At 48.3% G+C, this 21278-nt stretch overlaps 1 protein-coding gene across 4 annotated transcripts in view; it reads left to right on the forward strand.

The window, feature by feature from the left end:
* The window catches only part of KIRREL1 (kirre like nephrin family adhesion molecule 1), a 104722-nt gene that overhangs the window by 32405 nt on the left and 51039 nt on the right, over positions 1–21278 (forward strand). The gene's annotated exons all lie outside the window — the stretch shown is intronic.

A 21278-nucleotide genomic window follows, 5' to 3' on the forward strand; every position in this document is an offset into this window, starting at 1 on the left:
GACCCGATGCAGCCAGATAAATAAAGAAAAGAAAAGAAAGAAAGCAGAAGAAGGAAATGGAGCAAAAGAACAAGTGAAGTGACGTTAAAGTCGCTCAGTTGTGTCCAACTCTTTGTGACCCCATGGACTACACAGTCCATAGAATTCTCCAGGCCAGAATACTAGAGTGGGTTGCTATGCCCTCCTCTAGGGGATCTTCCCAACCCAGGGATCAAACCCAGGTCTCCCTCATTACAGGAGAATTCTTTACCAGCTGAGCCACCAGGGAAGCCCACAAGAACAAGAGAGGCAAGGAAATAAGGCTTCTGAGGTTGAGCATGTAGCAGGAAGGGCAGGTGGCCCAGAGAAATCGGCTGAGACTGGAAGCTGGGAGGCCAGAATCAAGAGAAGAGGGTCTTGGGGGATGGGAGGAAGGAAAGGTCAGGGGGCAAAATAGCCAAAGAAAGAAGAGCAGAAACAGTGAGATGAGGAGGGAGAGGTACAGCCAAGAATGGTACAGAAGAGAAAAAGGAGCAAAAAGGTTAATGAGGAGGGGAGGCCAGAGGGGTGAGGGGACCGAAGAGGGACCCAGGAGCAGAGAGGAGAGGGCAGGGAGGGAGTCGCAGAAGAGGCACGCCTGGCTGGGTTAATGAGCCGCTCTGCCTCTCCCACTCCCCAGGAGAAGTGCACTAATTATGCCTCCATCCTCCCAGACAGGAGGAAGTTGGGAGGGCTCAAGAAATGCCCTCACCCAGCTGAATGGCCGGTGGAGTGAAGGGTGGGAGGTGGCCAGGCTGGGGTCAGGGGCAGGATGGCAGCTGGTGCCCCTGCCCCGGATTAATCAGGCTTCCCCCGGACTGGTGGTGGGCGGGCACACTGCCAGACGCGGGTGGTGTGGTAGGAGGAGGCACACCTATCTCAATTGGCCTTGTGGACTGCTGTCCTCTTGGGGATGTGCTAAGAAAGCCAAAGAGCTCGTGAGAAGAGGGGAGGAAGGAACTGCAGACAGGGGTTTCTTCTCCCCGGCATGGGATATTTTCCCCTGCCCAGGATCACTGCTGGTACTGATGCTCTGCCTCAAATCTCAAAGGCACTAAAGTGAATCAGAGGCAGGTGAAACTCTAGCCTCAGGCTGCCCCAGTGTACCCCCTACTTCTGTTCTGCTGGGTATCAGAGGAGCCAAGTTTCATATACTAACACCTGGACTCACTTATCTGCACTCGTGTATTATACGCCCTCTAGGTGCCGTGGAGGACGAGGGGCAAATGGGAGCCTACCAATGTCCCCTGAGTGGTTTATAACCTAAACCAGGGAGAGATGGGGACAGTATACTTAGGGAAATCCAAGGGAGTGAAGCACTCTATGGAATTCCAGCTGTGTAGCTTTTAAGGTCTTGAGCAAATTTCTGAGCATCCATTCCCTTGTGCATGAACCATGTGCCAGGCACCTTTCTGAGCAACATTAGTACATCTATGCATTAATGATCTTCGGTTGTCCAGGTATTTTGGCATCCCCATTGGACTGAAGGGGCTTCCCTAGTGGCTCAGAGCGTACAGCTTCTGCCTGCAATGCAGGAGACCTGGATTCGATCCCTGGGTCAGGAAGATCCCCTGGAGAAGGAAATGGCACCCCACTCCAGTACTCTTGCCTGGAAAATCCCATGGACAGAGAAGCCTGGTAGACTACAGTCCATGGGATCGCAAAGAGTTGGACACGACTGAGCGACTTCACTTTCACTTTCACTTTTGGACTGAAGAGGAATCTGAGGCACAGAGACTTGTGCCTAAGTGACTTGTCCAAAGTCTCGCAGCTAAGACATGACAGAGTAGCTGTGATTGCAGTCCATCTGGCCTAGAGATCGTGCTGCCCACTACCTACCCTGCTCTAAGGCCTTTCTCTGAGATGGAGATAATGAACTGAGTGCAGGGCTTCGGGGAGGAGTGGATCAGTCGGAAGCATCTAGCACACACTAGGTCCTTGATACCTTTGTGTCCTACTGGAGCAAGGCAGTAGATGCTGTATTGCCCTGTGAGTAGCAGAGCCAGAAAGCTCAGAGCAAGGACAACTGACTTCATTTTAGGGTGCTCTGGGAAAGCTTGACCATCAAAGAGAATTAATAGGAGTTCAACCGTAGCGGCAGGGTAGGGGTACCCCCCCGGGAAGGAATGATAATCCGGAGACCACTTCAAAAAGGACCAATACTCCTGCCTTCTCACTCCACCCCCTTGCTGGTTTTACTAATTCAATTTCTTCCTACTCCCTGCACAACCCCACCCCCAACTATTGCCAAGTCCGTAACAGAAGGCCAGCTCACTCTTGCCTCTAGGCTTGGAACAAGCCACCATTGTCACTACCTGGAATGCCCTCTCTCACTCTACTGCCTACCCTTGACCTTCACTGCCTGCAAAACCAGCCACAGCATTCTAGGAAGAACTGTGACTTGATTTGTCTGCTGATCGGAGTCTCTCCCGCCTGGGCCCCTCAGAGTGTCCTGCATGATCATCTGCAGTAGTTGGTTTATTTTATTTTATTTTTTTTGTATTTATTCATTTATTTGGCTGTGTCAGACCTTCATTGCATCATGTGAGACCTTTCATGTGGTGAACAGATTGTCTCCTTGGGGTGCGTGAGCTCAGTTGCTCTCAGGCATGTGGGATCTTAGTTCCCCGACCAGGGATTGAACCAGCATCCAGGGAAGTCCGCTAGTTGGCCTATTGCTTGAACAATCCCTCCCTAACACTGGGGAATGTGTAGTTAACTGTGTGTATGTATGTCCCATCCAGAATGAGTAGAAATGGGTTGTTGGTGGTGGTTTTGTCTCTAAGTCATGTCCAGCTTTTGCAACCCACCCCATGGACTGTAGCCCAATGCAGCTTAAATGAATTGAGGGTTAATTTGGGCTATTTCTTTTAGCTGTTGCAAAGGTGGATAAAAGTCCAACTTATCACTGTAGCAACTGGCTATCGCAAAGATCTCTGGTGTATTCCATTTGCCAGTAATGTGCCAGGCCTTCAGCCAGCACAGGGAAGCCAGTGAACAAGAGGGTTTCCATCGCTGGGGGGCAGAAAGCACGGGAGGCGTTTTCTCCTGAGAAACCTCAGGGTCAGCTCAGATGACATTTTTTTCATTAATTTTTCTCTCTTTCTTTCTAAGTAGCAGGTATATAACACCTTTCGGTTTACTGTTTCACAAACCCTTCTTTCAGTTCTCATTACAGACCCATGAAGTAGGTATCATCTCCATTTTATAGGTGGAGAAACTTACCAAGAGAGGATATTTACCTTCTCCGGAGCCAGGTAGAGCCGGGATGCAGATGGTGCTCTCTCTCCAGGTACTAGTGCGTGTTCCCCTGCACAGCACCGTCTCATAAAAATTACCCTACCTGGAGGCTTCATTTCTCTGTAAGTTAGAATAAATGACCTTTATCTCTGTGGTCATCTGCTCAAATCTTTATTAAGCACATAATTGTGTCTGGCTCAGAGTGGATGCAGTACAAAGGGGTACGTATGGCCCAGCCCCTGCCCTCTGGGGCCTGCAGTCTAAGCCAAGGCACTGACATGGATAAGCCTGTACAGGGCATGCAGGCAGGAGAATGAAAACAATAACCTAACATGAATCGACAGCAAAGTATTTAAAGGCTGTGCGAGGCAAGGATGAGTACGTTTTAGGGGTGGGACAGGATGAACAACTCTTGCCAAGCTGCCTGGGCAGTACTCCACAGTGCCAGACCATGGGAGTGCCTTTTCAATCCCCATCCTAATTCTCTCTCCTCTTGCTATAACAAAGTGTGTGTGTGTGTGTGTGTGTGTGTGTGTGTCTGCACATGTATAATTCTTCAGGCTGGCAGTGCACAATTTGGGTTGGTTGTAAGGCAAGTAGTTATGGGAGTCCTATATTTAGATAATGATGGGGAAACTTTTAGCCCTCCTGTAGCAATATAGTAAAATTTACTCTCCTTCAATATACATCAAGTTTATCTCTTCACATGGGCGCTTTTATGAGATGGAGTGAGCACCTGTAATGTAGGGAACAGAGAGAGAGAGAGGGAGGGAGGGAAGGAGGGAAACTGAAATCAGAAAGATATGAATTTTAATCCTCAACCTGCTAATATTTAGTCACATTCATGACACTGGGCAATTTATCTGAGCTGGCTGAGCCTCAGTTGCCTCGTGTGCAATTGGGAAAATTATCTCTGCCTTGCAGGGCTGTGGAGAGAAATAAGTGACATTGTGTGTATAAAGCACTCTATAACCTGAAGGCCAAACGTATTTTTGTTAAATTTTTTAATATGTTTTTAGCAGATAATGCACATGGCACAACATTTTTTTAATGTGAGAAGGTAAACTGAAAATCTCTTTCCCCTTGTTGCCTTCTAGCCACCATTTCCCTCTTCCTTGTGTAGTTTGATCCTCAAAATTTCTGTATAGTTGGCAAGACAGGGTTTTTTATCTGTATTTTTTAGGAATGGAAACTGAAGCCCAGAGAGGTTAAACAGTTTGAAAACGGTGGAATTAGAACCCAGGTCCTCCTGTTAATAACCCAGCTCGTTGTTCTCTATATGTTACACCAGAAGGCTTGGTCAGAGATGCCCCCGCAGGGTGCTGACTCTTGTGATTTGAGGTCAAAGACTCTTTCAAAAATCTTATGAAAATTGTTGACCTCCCCTGCAGTGCCATTCAGATTCTCCCATATAATTTTATGTGATTTCTGTAGAAGCCCTCCCCATAATGCCTTCCTTATATCCTCAACAAGGTGTTAGCTTCATGGGACTTCTCTGGAGAGCAATGGCACATGCCCAGAAACCTGCAAACAGAGACTGCTCCCCACGAAGCCCAGGGTTCTGGAGTCAGAAGATCTGGGTTCAACTCCTGGCTATGTATGCCTTAGTGACCTTAGACAAGTCTGTTAATTTCTCTGAGCTTCACTCTCCTCAACTATTAAATGAGGTTGGTATTCTCTGCTCCCAGTGAGTTGGCTACTGACACTTATAAAGTCATTGTGCAAACTGAAATTATACACAAATCTACCTTGCAAGGCCTGGAGGAACTGCCGCAACCAGAAAGTAGAGTCACACTTGGAACTTCACCCACTGACTTGGAAAGTGCCCGTTCTGCTTGGTGGAGGCTGTCTAGCTGTACTGCCCCCTGTGGAGTTGGCACTCAGAATCGAGGTCCTTAGAACTAGGTGTGAGTGCTGACTCATGTAGCTCTCAGCATCCCATCATCAAATTTCAGCTCCATCTGCTTGTCCTGGTCCAGAATGAGTGATAATCCCACTCTTAAGACATGTCTCAGTTAAGACATCTGTAAGATGGAGCCGCAAACAGCCTGGTAGACGCAAGGCTGCTGCCTGGGAAAGCTTCCCCTCCCCTCCCCCGTTCACTAATGATTATGGGAGGTTTTATCCCCCCAACAAAAGTGTTAATTAGATATCATTCTGAACAGGGATATTACACAAATGGATTAAACTCAAACCAATCAACAAGCCAGTTCTGGCTTCAGGTCTCCTGACTGTGGAGGGAATTGAAGACGGTGATGGGAAACAAACAGTAGGGTGTCTCCCGTAATACAAAATAATATGCAGGAAGGTTCCCTTGGCTTCCAGCGCCATGCCTTTGACAGCAGATACTTTTCCTCCTGCTTCCTTTGCCTTCATATTCCTTCCTCCTTATTCCTTTCTTTCTCCTCCACTCCATGTGCATATGCACACACACCGTCCTGGACTGCCCAGTGGACTGTGGTACTTCCCAGGTAGCCTAATCTTTAGGCTTGGGGCCAGGGTGGGGATGAGAAGAGACTCTGCTGCTGCTGCTGCTGCTGCTAAGGCGCTTCAGTCGTGTCCGTCTCTGTGCGACCCCATAGATGGCAGCCCACGAGGCTCCGCTGTCCCCGGGATTCTCCAGGCAAGAACACTGGAGTGGGTTGCCATTTTCTTCTCCAAGAAGAGACTCTACCTGACCCCAATTCTAATCCTTTCTGTCACTCATCATGTTTCAATGTGGATTCGTTGATAAATCTTTTACAGCCATTAGTTTTCTTATCAGAAGATAGAGTACAGAATTTTTGAGTCCCATGGGTGTGCAGTAGGTACTTAGTAGATAGTCTGCTGAGTTCAAAGGACTCAGCGCCTGGAAGCATTTTGTGGCCTCGCAGTGAATTCCTGGTTACTGGTCACTCCCTGTGGGCAGAGAGTAAAGAACCGGAAGGGAGAGTCCCATTTTGAGCATTCCCATTTGATTGGGCCTCCCTGGTATCTCAGATGGTAAAGAATCTGCCTGAAATTCGGGAGACCTGGGTTCAAGCCCTTGGCTGGGAAGATCCCCTGGAGAAGGGAATGGCAACCCACTCCAGTATTCTTGCCTGGAGAATTCCATGGACAGAGGAGCCTGGCAGGCTACAGTCCACAGGGTCACAAACAATCGAATATGACTGAATGACTTAACACTGATTGGAGGAACAATTAGAGAAGCCTGAAAAGTCTTAAGAACATGCAAATGAGAACAAGACAGGGTAAAAGTAAGTATTAAATACTTGGCTTGTAGTGGCAGCTGGGGAACTAGAGGAGGAAGGAGAAGTCAGGGGAGGGGGCAGGTTTTTTTCACCATGGGAAGAAAGCCCCTTACACAAGCCTGGAGAGGATTGGGATGGAGGCTGGGTCTGTGTGGCTGAAAGCAGGAAGTGGGGACCAGGAACAGGGAGATGAGGTTGGTATAGCCAGGGGGCTGGTTGTGTAGTGGAGGCTCTCTGAGGGCACCACTGACTTTCTCAGCACCCCAGTGCCTGATGAATAGTAGGTACTCGAATGAGTGTATGAAGTTGGATTTGGTGTGATGAACTGTTAGGGAATTAGGACCCCACCCATTATCTCTGGGATCAGTAGGAGTCAGAAGGGTACTGAAGACAGAATTTTTATATTGCTTTCCTTAGGAATGGGGTGCAAAGGGTATAGTGTGGAAAAGGAAGTCCATTCAGAGCCTTCCCATAATGTCTGAGGAGAGATGAACTCTGGCTATCCCTTGCTCTTTTTTCCCCCCCCCAATATTTATTTTTTTATTTGGCTCCTCTGGGTATTAGTGTGGGATCTGTAGTTGCAGCATGAAGTAAGAAAGTGAAAGTGTTAGTTGCTTAGCCCTGTCCGACTCTTTGCAGCTCATGGACTGTAGCCCACCAGGCTCCTCTGTCCATGGAATTCTCCAGGCAAGAATACTGGAGTGGGTTGCCATTCCCTTCTTAGGGGGGATCTTTCCGACCCAGGGATTGAACCCAGGTTTCCTGTATTACAGGCAGATTCTTTACTGTCTGAGCCACCAGGGAAGTCCAGCATGCAAATTCTTAATTGTTCTTAATTGGCATATGAGATCTAGTTCCCTGACCAGAGGTCGAACCCAGGCCCCCTGCATTGGGAGCACAGTCTTAGTCACTGGACCGCCAGGGAAGTCCCTGGATATCTCTTTCTTTAACTCCAGATCCATCTGCTCTACCAAGTGCAAGGGCCCCCCAGCCCCGACCAAGCGCCCTTTCACTGGTTGTCCACAATCTTTACAAATCATCCCCGCCAAGGATAGGAAGTTGGGGGAGGGGGGGTGCTCTGCTCCCTTTTTGGAGTACCTCATCCCTGTTCCTATAACTCCGCTTTACAGGAAGCATCATGGTTCTTTCTGAATGGTCACCTGCCTTCTTCTCTCACACCACCCCCCGATTCCAGGCCAGATGGTGAGCTTTTTGGTCTCATTATTCTGCCGTACCTTCTCTTTCTTGCTTTGCAGCTCATTTTATTGTTGATCCCTACCACCACCCCAATCAGCAAGTTGTTTGATCATTGTCTCAAAGCCGGCTGTTGCAGAAAGAATCCATTTTCTCTTGTTTGGCCCTTGAAAAATGGTCACTAGGACTGTGGAGCTGATGCTCCAGGAACAGAATATGAAGTTTTTCTTCATCCTTCTCTTCTCTGCTTCTCGGAGCCTCAGATTCCCATAGATTTTTCCTCTCCCAATTTCCATTCTATTTCATAGCCAAGTGGTTGGCATTCTTCATGTCCATGAACCCCCAGGCTCTAATAGGATCCTGAGCAATGCCTAAAATAGAAGAGTGGTTGTCAGATCTCTGTTATCTAGCTACCTGGGTATTTTACTTTGTGGTACGCATGTGTGTAAGCATGTAAGTGTTATGAGTGCATGTCTTGGGGGTCAGGACATGTGGGTTCAAATTCATAGTCTCCTCTTACTAACTGTAAGACCTCGGGGCATCACCCTGTTGAGCATCAGCTTTCCAGGGCTGAGTTTTTGTGATTCAAAAGCAAAAAGAAAGTGATTTATGGATTATAAAGCTGTTCATCAAGTGGAAGGGATTTTTATTTCTTGGTAACTTTACGTTAGTCCTGTTGTCCCTTATCCAGTCCATAGGGGTCAAGAGACCAGAGGCCTTTATGGATCATCCACAAGTTGGATAGTTAAAGAGCAAACATGTTTTAGATAATGCGGGGCTGCTTAGTTATTACTGCAGATCACCCCTTTGTTTCTCATGCTACCAGATATAAATGAGTATAGTTTTTCACTGAAGAAATTGAGGCACGTTAGGGTAAGTCAACATTAGATTCTGTGTTTTCTACCTAGCGAACATCTATATTGAACTGTGTGTGTTTTGTATTTAATTTTGCCTTTGTGTTGTTTTTCTTGCATCCTTTCCTTCTATCCCTTTATGTATTACCTCTTATAATCTACAAACTGTATCCATCGCCCCTGCCTCCTGGCTAGGTAGCTATTCAGGCGCCCTCCTTACCTCTTGTAAGGGATCAATTACTTACCATCCAGCAGTTTCTTTTTTCTTATGGAAGGAAATCTGTTTAGAACAGCTCCCTTGAGACAGGGGCCCCGGGCAGCGTGTGTCACAGAGAAGGGAGGTCTGTGTGGCTGATGTCCTGTTGTGTGACTTCATGCACACATGCTGACAGCAAGGACTACAGAGGGTTTGCCCCATCTCTGACATCCCTTGTCCGTCAGTGGAGGGCCAAGGATATCAGGAGGGAGACCAGAAGACCCTGCCCTTCACACTAGGTGGGTAGATACAGAGGAAGGAAGGAAATCAGGAAGAGAGAATTAAGGCATAATGAGTACCTACTCTGCACTAGACAATCTGCTAAATATTCTACTTACCCATTTCATGTAATTCTCATGGAGCCCTGTTAAGTAACTTTATTTTCTAGGTGAGGTGGTAAGGCCCAATTAGGTGAGAGTGGAGCTGGAATTCAAACCCAGACCTATCTGACCCCAGGGTTCCTAGTTCTTTTGAACCGGTCCATCCTCTCTCAGGGCTTCTCTGATGAAGGAGACAGGTCCTGTCCCTACTAGATGGAGACTGGCTGATAACTGGAATGGGGTGTTTGGATGCTTTAGCCACAATCTGTATCCTGAAGCAATAGTGCTAATAATTTGGTAAGAACACACTTCTAGCCTTCAGACGAGATCGGGTGCGTTCAGGGTGGTATGGCCGTAGACCTAGCCTTCAAAAAGACATTTTACTACCCCAGTGTCCCAGAAATCTACAGAGCCCTACAGAACCACACACCGCCAAGGAGATCTGGTTTCCAGGGATAGATTTATGCTTTTACAGAGTGTACACATACACACACACATACATACACACCCACTGCCAGCCTGTGCAAAAATTTCAGAGACCCAAGGTGTCGGGAGATACTTCCCTGAAAGTGTTAGTTGCTCAGTCATGTCTGACTCTTTGCAACCCCATGGACTGTAACCTGCCAGGCTCCTCTGTCCATGGAATGGCCAAGAATACTGGAGCGGGTAGGCATTCCTCTTTTCTAAGGGATCTTTCTGACCCAGGGATCAAACCCAGTTCTCCTACATTTCAGGCGGATTCTTTACCTCCTGAGCCAATAGGGAAGCCCCTTCTCTGTATAACCAAGTATAACCAAGGGATACTGGGATAATCCAAAAATGTTGTGGTTTCTTTGTTTTTATTGAAGTATAGGTGATTTATAGTGTGTTAGTTTCAGGTTTATAGCAAAGTAATTCAGATATATTTATATATTCTTTTTTAGATTCCAAGTTTGTTGGTTTCTTTTTTTTTTGATAGAGAAGAAGTCTTGGGCCTTACACTGCAAGACAAGGGGCACCAATAACATAGACTGCAATGCAGAGGGCTCCCCCTGGAGCACAGAATTGGAGTGCAGAATGTCAAAATATGTGTTCATTCGCTTATGAATCATTGTTCCAGACTTATTTTCTGGTTTGACTCATTGAGGCGGATGCAGCGTTGAACTTGTAGTGCTGAGTGTACATATCAGCTGGGGGTGTTGAGGGGCAGTGGCAGATAGTTTAGGCGGTTTGGGGAGCCGCGTTAGGATGAAAAACGCACAGCTCCCTTGCAGACCTGGGCACGATGAAACATGCTTCATGCTTAGGTAACAAGGTCATCTGTTGGGTAACCCGTACTTACAAACGGTGAAGGGGTATAATAGTGTGCTAGAGATGCCGTAACAAAATACCTCAGACTGGGTGGCTTTCACAAGAGAAATTCATTTTCTCACAGTTGTGGAGGCTGGGAGTCCAAGGTCAAGGTGTCAGCAGGGTGGGTTTCTCTGCCTGGCTTGCCGAAGGCTGCCTCCTTGCTATGTCCTCACATGGTCCTTCCTTTGCAGGCACATCCCTGGCATAGCTTTTGCATATCCAAATTCCCTCTTCTCATGGGGACACCAGTCAAACTGGATTAAAGCCCACCCTCATGGTCTCATTTTAACTTAATTACCCTTTTAAAGGCCCTGTCTTCAACAGCAGTCACATTCTGAGGTCCTGTTAGGGCTTCAACAGGAAATTTTGTTGTTGTTGTTCGGTCGCTCAGTCGTGTCTGATTCTTTGCGACCCCATGGACTGCAGCAGTCCGGGCTTCCCTGTTCTTCACCATCTGCTGGGGTTTGCTCAAACTCATGTCCATTGAGTCAGTGGTGCTATCCAACCATCTCATCTATCGCCTTCTTCTCTTCTTGCCCTCAATCTCTTCCAGCATCAGGGCCTTTTCCAGTGAGTCAGCTCTTCCCATCAGGTGGGGAAATTCGGGGGATACAATTCAGCCGGTAACAGGGGCACAGAGAATGGAAACTTGCAAGAAAGAGAGTAAGAGGGTGCATGGAGCAGAAAATGGTAAGTTCTCCCACAGGAAGTGCAGCTTGTGTGAAGGAGATGAGTTCATGGAGCCTGGTGTGACTGCAAGGGCTGATGTCCTCCAGGTCCAGTGAGGGCTTTGTCTCATGATGCCGAGGACTCCTGATGGCTTTCATGTGCCCTGGTCTAAGGCTGGAAGGGGAGGAGAGAAGGCAATTTGAGGTGGAGAGCAGGCTGACTGGACGAAAAAGACCGGAAGAGCAGACCCATGAAGACAGTCAAATGAGCGCAAGGAGCCGGGGGTGAGGGTGGTGAAGGCCCCCAGGCTAAATGGTTTGGCTTTGATCTGTCATGTGTCTGAGGAGCCTTGGCAGGTCTGCAGGGGACCTCTGTGAGCACTGGACATTAATGGGTCCTGGGGAGGTACAGTCTCAGTTCTGCCCTTGAGAGTTGGCTTTCCTATGATAGAAAAGTCCCAAAAGATTCCATGGGGCCACTGAAGCATAAGAGACCCACTGGGGCCGTGAAGCCTGCTAATGACATGGGGCCTTCTAGTGACATGAGGTCTTCTGATGACAAGAAGCAGTGAATTCACTTCTGAAGTCCCTGGCACCTGGGTTCAAATTCTGGTTGGCCCTTAGCCAAGTTACTTCATCTCTCTAAGCTCTGTTTCTCCACTTGTGAAAGGAGTTAATCATATCTCCTTCTCAGGGTGGTGTGAGCATTAAATGAATCGGTGCCTATAAAGTGGCTAGCAGAGTGCCCAGCATACATCAGTGTTAAAACGGACATTAGTTTAAATTGTTAGCTGTCAAGCCACTTTGCTCCTTCCAAGCCTTGTTTGCAGTATTCCTCCTCCAGGAAAGGCTCTCTGACTAGTTGCATGAGACTCATGTGCTCTTGCAGGCTGAACCTGGCAACTTTGGGTTCCCAGGTAGCTGTTAGCTTGTTGTCCTAAGTGTCCTAGAAACATGGTCTCCAGAGCAAGGGCCTAGCTCCTCTTCTCCCCACCTCTCTCCTCAAGGCCCAGAGCAGATTCCTGCCTGCCTGCGGGATGCAGGGCTGAGCCTGGGGGTGCCTGACTGGTTGGCCCCCTGTGACTCACTCCCATTCCCTCTCCAGGAAATCATCCCAAGCTCTGTGTCAGCTAGACACCAGGTCAGACCAGCAAGCCAGCTGCTGGCAGCTCTGCTTGAATTGGGGGCTGACTCTGTGGCTGCAGACCTTCCTGGGAGGCTCTCCTGGGGCTGGCCTCCCCTCTGCCTGGCTGGCTGGGTGGGAGGCCGCTGTTTCTTCCTCAGGAAGGTGATGCTGCCTGAGGAGGTAGAGGTCTGGGCATGAGTCTCTGTTGCATGCCTGGCGCTGTTCTGGGCCGTGGTGATCAGCAGTGATGAGATGAGTGAGGCTCTGCCCTGGTGTGTCTGGAATGAGCTGGTTCATGGCTGTGAGAGTGAGTCCAATGAGTGAATTAACAAGAACATATCAACTAATAATAAACATCATGATGAAGAAAATTAATAGGGTGACACGAAAAAGGCTGACATCTTCCAGTCCTTTTCTGACATTCCTCATTCAAGGAGTGCTTCTTCTTGTGTAATAGGAGAAACTGTTCTCTCTCTCTTTTTTTTTTTGGGCCATAAGTGGCTTGTAGGATCTTAGTTCCCTGACCAGGGATTGAACTGCATGCCCTTTGGTGGAAGCATGGAGTCCTAACTGCCGGAATTCCAAGGAATTCCCAGGAGAAACTGCTCTTAGCTCTCAGAGAACTCACAAACTGAAAACTGAACACAAATAGGGTTCCACAGGGTCTGGGGAGAAGGGAAAAATCCTGTGTCGTGTGGAGCAAACAGTTAACTGGCCCACTTGATTTAAATACTCCAGGGGACTTTGTCTCCTTCATCGCTTTAACTTCACAATCTAGAGAAGTGGGATGCAGTAGGTTCTCAGGGAATACTGTCTGGCTTCAGGGGGCTGAGTCGGGATTAATGGAAGTGGACATTATGGGGAGGAAGAGCTTCATGTTGTTGTTCAGTCGCTATGTCATGTCTGACTCTGCAACCCCGTAAGCTGCAGCCAGGCTTCACTTCACTGTCTCCCAGAATTTGCTCAAACTCATGTCCATTGAGTCAGTGATGCCATCCAACCATCTCATCCTCTGTCATCCCCTTGTCCTCCTGCCCTCAATCTTTCCCAGCATCAGGGGCTTTTCCAATGAGTCAGTTCTTTGCATCAGGTGGCCAAAGTGTTGGAGCTTCAGCATCAGTCCTTCCAATGAATATTCAGGGTTGACTTCCTTTAGGATTGACTGGCTTGATCTTGCTGTCCAAAGAACTCTCAAGAACTTCTCAAGAGTCTTCTCCAGCACCACAGTTAGAAAGAGCTTCATAGACTGTTTAAAAAAAAAAAAAAAGTTTATGGCCAGAGCTGTCCAGCAAACAAAAAAAGGCTGCTTCAGGAGGCAGAGAGCCCCGCAACCCAGGAGGGTTCAGGATGAGCCAGGCTGACCACACGCTGGGCATACCAGACTGGGAACTTCTGATTGAGAAACGGTGGGCAGAGCGACCTTCACTGTCCCTTCCAACGCTGAGACTCTGCCATGCTGTCACTACCTCTCTCCAGGCCCAGCCTGCCCTGTCTTGCATCATAAATGTTTGGACTATGGTGACAATGCCTGTGCCTTGCTTCAGTAGATTTGCCCACAAAGAGGAGTCCTGACTGCTCCACATGACAAGGGAAAATCACCTGAAAATAGACTTCCCTTCCCTGACCCTGCACCTCTGTCCCTGTTTTATTTTTTCTGCATCAAACTGCCAGCAGTAAAATTGCTGGACGCACGGCATGTGCTGTTTGCTTCCTTTATGGCCTCTCATTCCCACCAGTTGGCCAGTGGAGAAAACAATTAGTGGCATTGGCCCGAGACACGGGCTGGAGGACAGGAGAGCAGCCAGTGCTGAGCGGGCTGTGGGAGCCAGCCAGGCTGGGGTGGTGAGGGTGGGACGAGCGTGCACTCACATCGCCATATGCCTACAGCCTTTCATCCCATGCCCACACCAAGTCATCAAGCTGTTTTTCCTCCGACCACTCCGATTGTTCCTGAACCCGCTGTCTTTGCGCTTGTGCCTGAGTGCCGTGTTCCCCTGCCTCCCCACTCCTTCACGTCTCCTAATGGGCCAGTGATGTAAATACAGTCTGGCTCTGTATTGATTTTCTATTTCTAGGCCTCCTTTCCAAATGGCCTAGATGTTGCTACCTGTGTTGATGTGTCTGTCTCAGAGGGAGGTCCCAGAAGGCAATGGATGTGTCTGTCTTTATCCTTTATAGGGAGCTGTGCTTGTCACCTCTGGGTGTTGTTGTTATGTTTTTTGGTTTGTTTTGATGTGTTTGGTGCTTTGTTTTTTGGCAACCATGCCATCTCCTTGTGAGCTGATGACTCGCTCATAGAGCAGAACTCCGAAGAGAGGAGGCAGGTGATGCACAAGGGGTTCTCCTGATCAGAGCGTGAGACTGGGTGTCCCTCGTGTTTCTTGTACCCTGGACAGTTCCTCCATTGCTGCTTCTGCCTGGGGGAGTGATGTAATCCTCAGTTCATTCATTCATTCACTTATTTACTTCTTCAGTTAGCCATGGTAATGAAGACCTTCTAGGAAACCACTCCGGGGCTTGCAGAGAGTGAATGTAAATATAAGATCCAACCTCTAACTGCGCGTCTAAAGGGAGAAACAGAATTGTAGACAGTGTATGCTATAAAGCATAGGACGGAGACCCCCACAGCCGAAGTAAGAGGTGGTGAGATGGAGAAGACCAGAGACGGGGACTCAGATCTTGGCTCCAGCTTTTACTGGTTTTGTGACCTTCTTGAGCCCATGTTCAGTGAAGTGATAACGTCTACTTTCTAAGATTGTTGTGAGGGAGAATTAAGCTGAATAAAGAATCTGCCTGCCAATGCAGGAGATATGGGTTCGATCTTCTGGAGAAGGAAGGGAAGCTGTCCTAGAGAAGGGAACGGCAACCTGCCGGGAGCCGGTGAGAGGCACTCCACTCATGACAAAGGTCATGAGGAAGGAAGGAGGCTCGGCATACGTAAAGGCGGGATCGAGCCTCAGCAACCCACTCCAGTATTCCTGCCTGGAGAATCTCATCCAGGATGAGCCCGGTGGACTACAATCCATGGGGTGGCACAAGAGCTGGGCATGGCTGAGTGACTAAACAACAAACAAATATGTAGTCAGAACCCTGTCATTATGGATCCCTCTTTTCCATGTCTGGGGAGAATATAAAAGGAGTGTCTCACTTTGCCTGGGAAGTTAGGAGAGCTTCACAGAGGAGGTGGTTATTGAGCTTCATCTTACAGCACAGAGAGCAGTTGCCCAGGTGGAGATGGAGGGGAAGAACATTCCAGAAAGTGGGAACTGCCATTTCCTTAACTCGACCCTAGTAAGGAAAAGGCCTGGGGAATTCCCTGGCCATCCAGTGGTTAGGATTCTGCACTTTTACTGCCAAGGGCCCACGTTCAGGCCCTGGTCTGAGAACTAAGATCCCGCAAGCTGTGTGGCATTCCCCCCTTCTTCCCCTGCCCCCAAAACAAATAAAGGCCTGGCGTCTTCAAAGAAGGAGGGCCAGAGTGTGCTGTGGGATCATAGCAGAGATAAGATGGGGAGGAGAGGAGGGATCTGGATTTGGATGGCCCTGGGTGTCCAGCAAAAGATTTTGGATGATATTGCAAAGAGCAGGGACATGATGGAGGCATTTAAGCAATACGTGGTATGAATTGCATTCATGTCTAGGGTAATAAACTTTAGGGGGCAGTATGGAAGTGGGGTGAGTGTGGGCCTGGGAGAGAATATATTAATAGTCATTCAATAAACATTTACTGAGCAGCTATTACGTGCCAGGCACTCTGTGTGCACTGGGATACAAAGATGGAGAGATTCCTGAAGGTGACAGGTAGATGGTAACACACCTTGTGTTGTGTGGTGTTGTAAGTTGTGGTGAGGGTTTTGCTGGAGAGCAGCCCTGGCCCTGTGGAGGCCTGAAGGAGGGGCAGCTAATCCTAAAGGCTGTGGACAAGGCCCCTCATTCACCTGCACGGATGTGCATGTGTGGCACAGTGCCCAGGGCCATCATGTACACAGACAACCACACCAGGTGGTCCTGGTATTGAGCTTGTCCACGAGAGCGAGAATAAGAGTTAGAACCAAGGGAATAACAGCTCAGGAAAGGAGGCGTTTACTTCCAAAACAGTATTCTGGAGTTGGAATTGACCATCAAATTGAGGTAAGGATTGAGGGAGAGGGAGGAACCCAGCCTCTCTAGGGACCAGTCCCTCAGGAAGATCCCGAGGCTCCAATCTAAGGGGCAGGAAGGGTGGTAGAGCCCCTGGTGGGAGTGGCTAGAAAAGACTCCCCTTGGGCAGCAACTGCAATGTGGGGCTGACGTGTCTTCTCTTCATCTTGGAACCTAACCCCGGGGAATGTGGGCTGATTTCTCTCTACCTCCCTCTCCTTCCTCTTCAGATTCCTCATGTTAATCCTCTCCCAGAAGAACCAGATCACCTAACCATGTGCAGGACAGCAAACAAGTCAACCTCCTACTGTGCTTTCTGTACATTATGAAGCCCTAGGCTGCTGTTAGGATTTTGGCTGTCATCCTTGTGGGTAGTAGACTGAATGGATGGTTGGAGGGAATGGGTTTGGAGAGCTGGAGATGGGATGGTTTAGGCAGTCAGTTTCAGAGCTTCTTTCGGGGGAAGGAAGGTGAGAACAAAGTTCAAGGGCCTTCACAGAAGCTCAGAGAATTTGCCGTACTACCCAGCACTCCCAGAGCTCCGGCTGCCAGCAGGAAGGTGTGGGGTGAGGACCAGGAAGAGGAAGAAAGCTCTTCAGAAACCCGAGACCAGAGGCAAGCCCAGGGCTGCTAGCGGATGTGTGATGGTGTGGCCCTTCCCCAAGGGACAAGTGTGTGTGTGTGTGAACATGAAAAAATAAAAATAGTAGGGAGGGATAAATTGGGAGATTGGGATTGACATATACCCTCTATATAAAACTGATAACTAATAAGGACCTACTGAATAGCACAGGGAACTGTACTCAGTACTCTGTAATGGACTAAAGAATCTTAAAAAAGAGCAGATATATGTATAACTGACTCATTTTGCTGTACACCTGAAACTAACAGCATTGTAAATCAATCATACTATACTCAAAAAGGATTTCTAAATAAATAAATAAAATAAACATGGGGACACAATTGCAAGGTATCCTAGTAACCAACTGGCATCTCATCTACCCTCTCATAGCAGGAGGAAGAGGAATACTATCTCCAGGCCAGCACTCCCCGACTCCATGCTCCTGTTTACCTCCACCCTTTGCTTGGCCCCTGCTGCACTCCTCCCTTCCCCCAACCTGTGGCCTCCACCCCAGCCGGGATCAGATATGGCCTTTGTCTTTCTGCCTGGCTGCTCCCTTTCAGGGCATAAAGGCCTCTGTGTCTGGGATCTGGGAACACCGATAGTTCAGGGGAGCTCGAGGGGCAGCTTTGGGAAGTCAGATGGGGCTCCCCAAATACACACCTCCCCTCTCCACCCACTGCCCCTTCTCCTCATGCTCTTCCCCTGGCCTGGATACCCCATGGCAGTGCTGTTCCCAAAGCTGTGGAGGAGGCTTCTGCTTTCCTGGGTCCCTGCTTAGGGAGGGGGGAGAGGAGGAAACAGAGCAGAAAATGTGCCTTCTGGAGAGCACTGAGGAGCTGGGGCTGGGAGCCACAGTACGGAGGGGAGGCGTCTTCCCCTGCACCACCCCCTTACTTCTGCCAGTACCAGCTCTGGGGGCACCTAGGGGTCTGGGGCTTCTGGCAGCCCATGCTTGTTGGCCAGTGGGGGCTTCCTGTGCGGACCCCTTGTATTCACTCCCAGATAAGGGAAGGTGCCCATGACTAACTAGCTTAAGGTGAATGGAAAGCCACAGTGTGGATGACAAAAGGGCTAAAGCAACTTCATGTCACTGTAGAGTCATAACTGTTCCTAATAGCTACCATCTACATAGCAGTTGTATGGTTAAGCACTTTCTATGCTTTCAGTTCCTCTAATCTTTGCAGTCGTATTTTGCAGATAAAAGAAACTGAGATTCAGAGGGTGGCTTCATTCGTCTCCAGTTACACTGCCATTGAGGCAGTAGAGCACTGAGGTTGGGCTCCTTGCTCTTTGATGCCAAAGAGAGCCAGTGTTTAATTTTATTTTTCCATTCTAGCACTGCAGATTCCTAGACAAGTTAGGAATTAGACAAGTTACTTAATTTCTCTTAGACTCCACATTTCTGTCTGTAAAATGGGGTTAATGATATGTTTCGTAATGGTAGCTGTTGAGGATTCAGTGAGACAATCCACACAAAATGACAAGCTTGATGTCTTGAATATTCATTCATTCATTTAGCAGATGTGAACTGGGTGCCAGTTTGATGCCAGGGATGTGCTACATGCTCGATTTACAAAACTGAGCAAAGTGGCCATGGACCCTGCCTTTTTGGAAACAAGTAAGGTCTGCAAGGCCTGATAAGTGCCATATATAGGAAGCATGATGTAAAAGGCAGGTATAAAAAAAAGTGGCACAACAGGAGGTAAACCCACTTCTGCCTGCCTTGAAAGGCAGGGAGGTAATACCCCAGCCTACTGCTTCAGGGCTTACTGTCACATCTTCCGTGGAGGAGGGGACAGTGTTCTGCACCCACTGGGAAGTCCATGCCAGAAGAGCTTCCATCCTTTCTGGACACCCACTTAGTAGGAAGTGGACATACTGGGCTTCCCTAAGGGACAGTGGTAAAGCTTCTAGAAGTCATAACAGATTCATTTATCCATTCAGTATTTTTAAAGTACCAAGCACTTTTTCTAAAGGGTGAGGATACAGCAATGAACAAAACAGAGGCAAAAATTCCTGTCCTCATGGCCTTTATAAGGTTCATACAGGAAGAGAGACAATAAATAAGTTAGTAGGTAAAATACATTGCAAGTTAGATATTGATATGTGCCATGGGGATAATAAAGCAAGAGAAAGGGAATCCAGAATGTGCCGGGGTAGTGGTGCAATTTTAAGTAGAATTTTAAGGGAAGAACTTACTCAGAAGGTGATAATTGAGAAAGATCTAAAAGAAGCAGTAGAACGCCCATACTTTTGACCAACTGCCTACAAATTCAGGGGTTCCCACAGCTCCTTCAGTTTCAATAATTTGATAGAGCTCACAGAATTCAAGAAAGTGCCATACTTACTTAGAGTTTGGGGTTTTATTTACTTATTGGCCACAGCAGGAAGGCTCTTAGTTCCCAGACAAGGGATCAAACCTGCACCCCCTGCAGTGGAAGGGTGGAGTCTTAACTACTGGACCATCAGGGAAGTCCCCAGTTTCTAAAGGATACAAATCAGGGCCAAGCAAATGAAGAGACACATGGGGCAAGGCCTGAGGGTCCCAGGTGCAGACCTGTGTCTTCCCCTTGTGGAGTGAGGCCCTCACCCTCCTGGCAGAGGATAGGACACCCTCCCATCAAGGTATTCCCCAACCAGGAAGCTCCCCAGTGCCCAGAGGTTTTTTTTGTTTGTTTGTTTACTATTGCTCCAGTCTTCAGCCTCATCCTCTCCTTGGAGGTGAGCAGGTCAGGTCTGGCTGATATCAGTGGCCCAAAGCCCCACATGGTTGGTCTTTCCAGCAAAACCAGCCCCATCCAGAATCAGTCACTTCATCAGCATAAAGCCAGTTCAGTTCAGTACAGTCACTCAGTCATGTCCGACTCTTTGCGAGCCCATGAATCGCAGCACACCAGGCCTCCCTGTTCATCACCAACTCCCGGAGTTCACTCAGACTCACGTCCACTGAGTCAGTGATGCCATCCAGCCATCTCACCCTCTGTCATCCCCTTCTCCTCCTGCCCCCAATCCCTCCCAGCATCAGAGTCTTTTCCAATGAGTCAACTCTTTGCATGAGGTGGCCAAACTACCGGAGTTTCAGCTTTAGCATCATTCCTTCCAAAGAAATCCCAGGGCTGATCTCCTTCAGAATGGACTGGTTGGATCTCCTTGTAGTCCAAGGGACTCTCAAGAGTCTTCTTCAACACCACAGTTCAAAAGCATCAATTCTTCGGTGCTCAGCCTTCTTCACAGTCCAACTTTCACATCCATACATGACCACAGGAAAAACCATAGCCTTGACTAGACGGACCTTTGTTGGCAAGGTAGGGTCCAAATGCCCACTATGAATAACAAAGACTCTCCTATTATTTGGGGAAATCCCAAGAAGTTAGAATCCCTGTCCCAGGAACCCAAGACAAAGGCCAGACAGATTATTACAGGACAAGAACCTTGAAAGAATCCCAAGGACTTGGGTTTTTACTTTGAATAAGATGGAAAGTCAGTGGCAGGTTTCGGGCTGAAGTGACATGATATAATTTCTGTTTCAACAGGGTCACTCTGACTGCTATGTTAAGAGTAAACTATGTGAGGAAAGGGTGGAGACAGGAGACTCTTCAGGAGGCTATTGCAGTAATCCAGACACAAGATGATGGCTTGGGCAACAATGGTACCAATGGAGGCCTCGTGGAGTGGTCCTTCTCTGGAATTAGCAGGATTCGTGGCTGGATTGGGTGCAGGGGGAGAGAGAGAGAACAGAGTGCAGGGTGACTCTGAAGTTTGTCTTGAGAACCCAGAGGAATGAAGTTGTCATTTACTGAGAGGATCGGGTTTGGGAGTGGAAGATCAGGAGCTCAGTCTTGGACATGTTAAGTCTGAGATGCCAATTACACATCCAGTTGGAGATGTTAAATAAGCAGATTTGACAGGTGTGGCTGGAGTGTGAAGGAGAGATCAGAGCTGGGCAGAACTGCTAGAATACCAGTGTAGAGATGGTATTTTAAATTATATAACTGGATGAATTCACTGACAGGGGTGAATGGAGCGGGAAGACAGCCAAGGACAGGCCTGTGGGACTTTTGGTGACTCCCAGTGAAAGATAAGGAGTTACTAGCCAAGGAGGCTATGGATGGGACCGGGGAACAGGAAGGGAACCAAGAGAGTGTGGGGTCCTGCAAGCTAAGGGAGGGATTACTGACTGTAATAATTGCTGCTGATCAATCAAGCAAGATGAGGGCTAAGAGGAAGATAAATGTTGGATGTAGCAACTTGGAGGTTGCTGGTGACCTTGACCAG

This window comes from Bos mutus, chromosome 3 (assembly GCF_027580195.1).
Source record: "Bos mutus isolate GX-2022 chromosome 3, NWIPB_WYAK_1.1, whole genome shotgun sequence".
Classification (NCBI taxonomy): Eukaryota; Metazoa; Chordata; class Mammalia; order Artiodactyla; family Bovidae; genus Bos; species Bos mutus.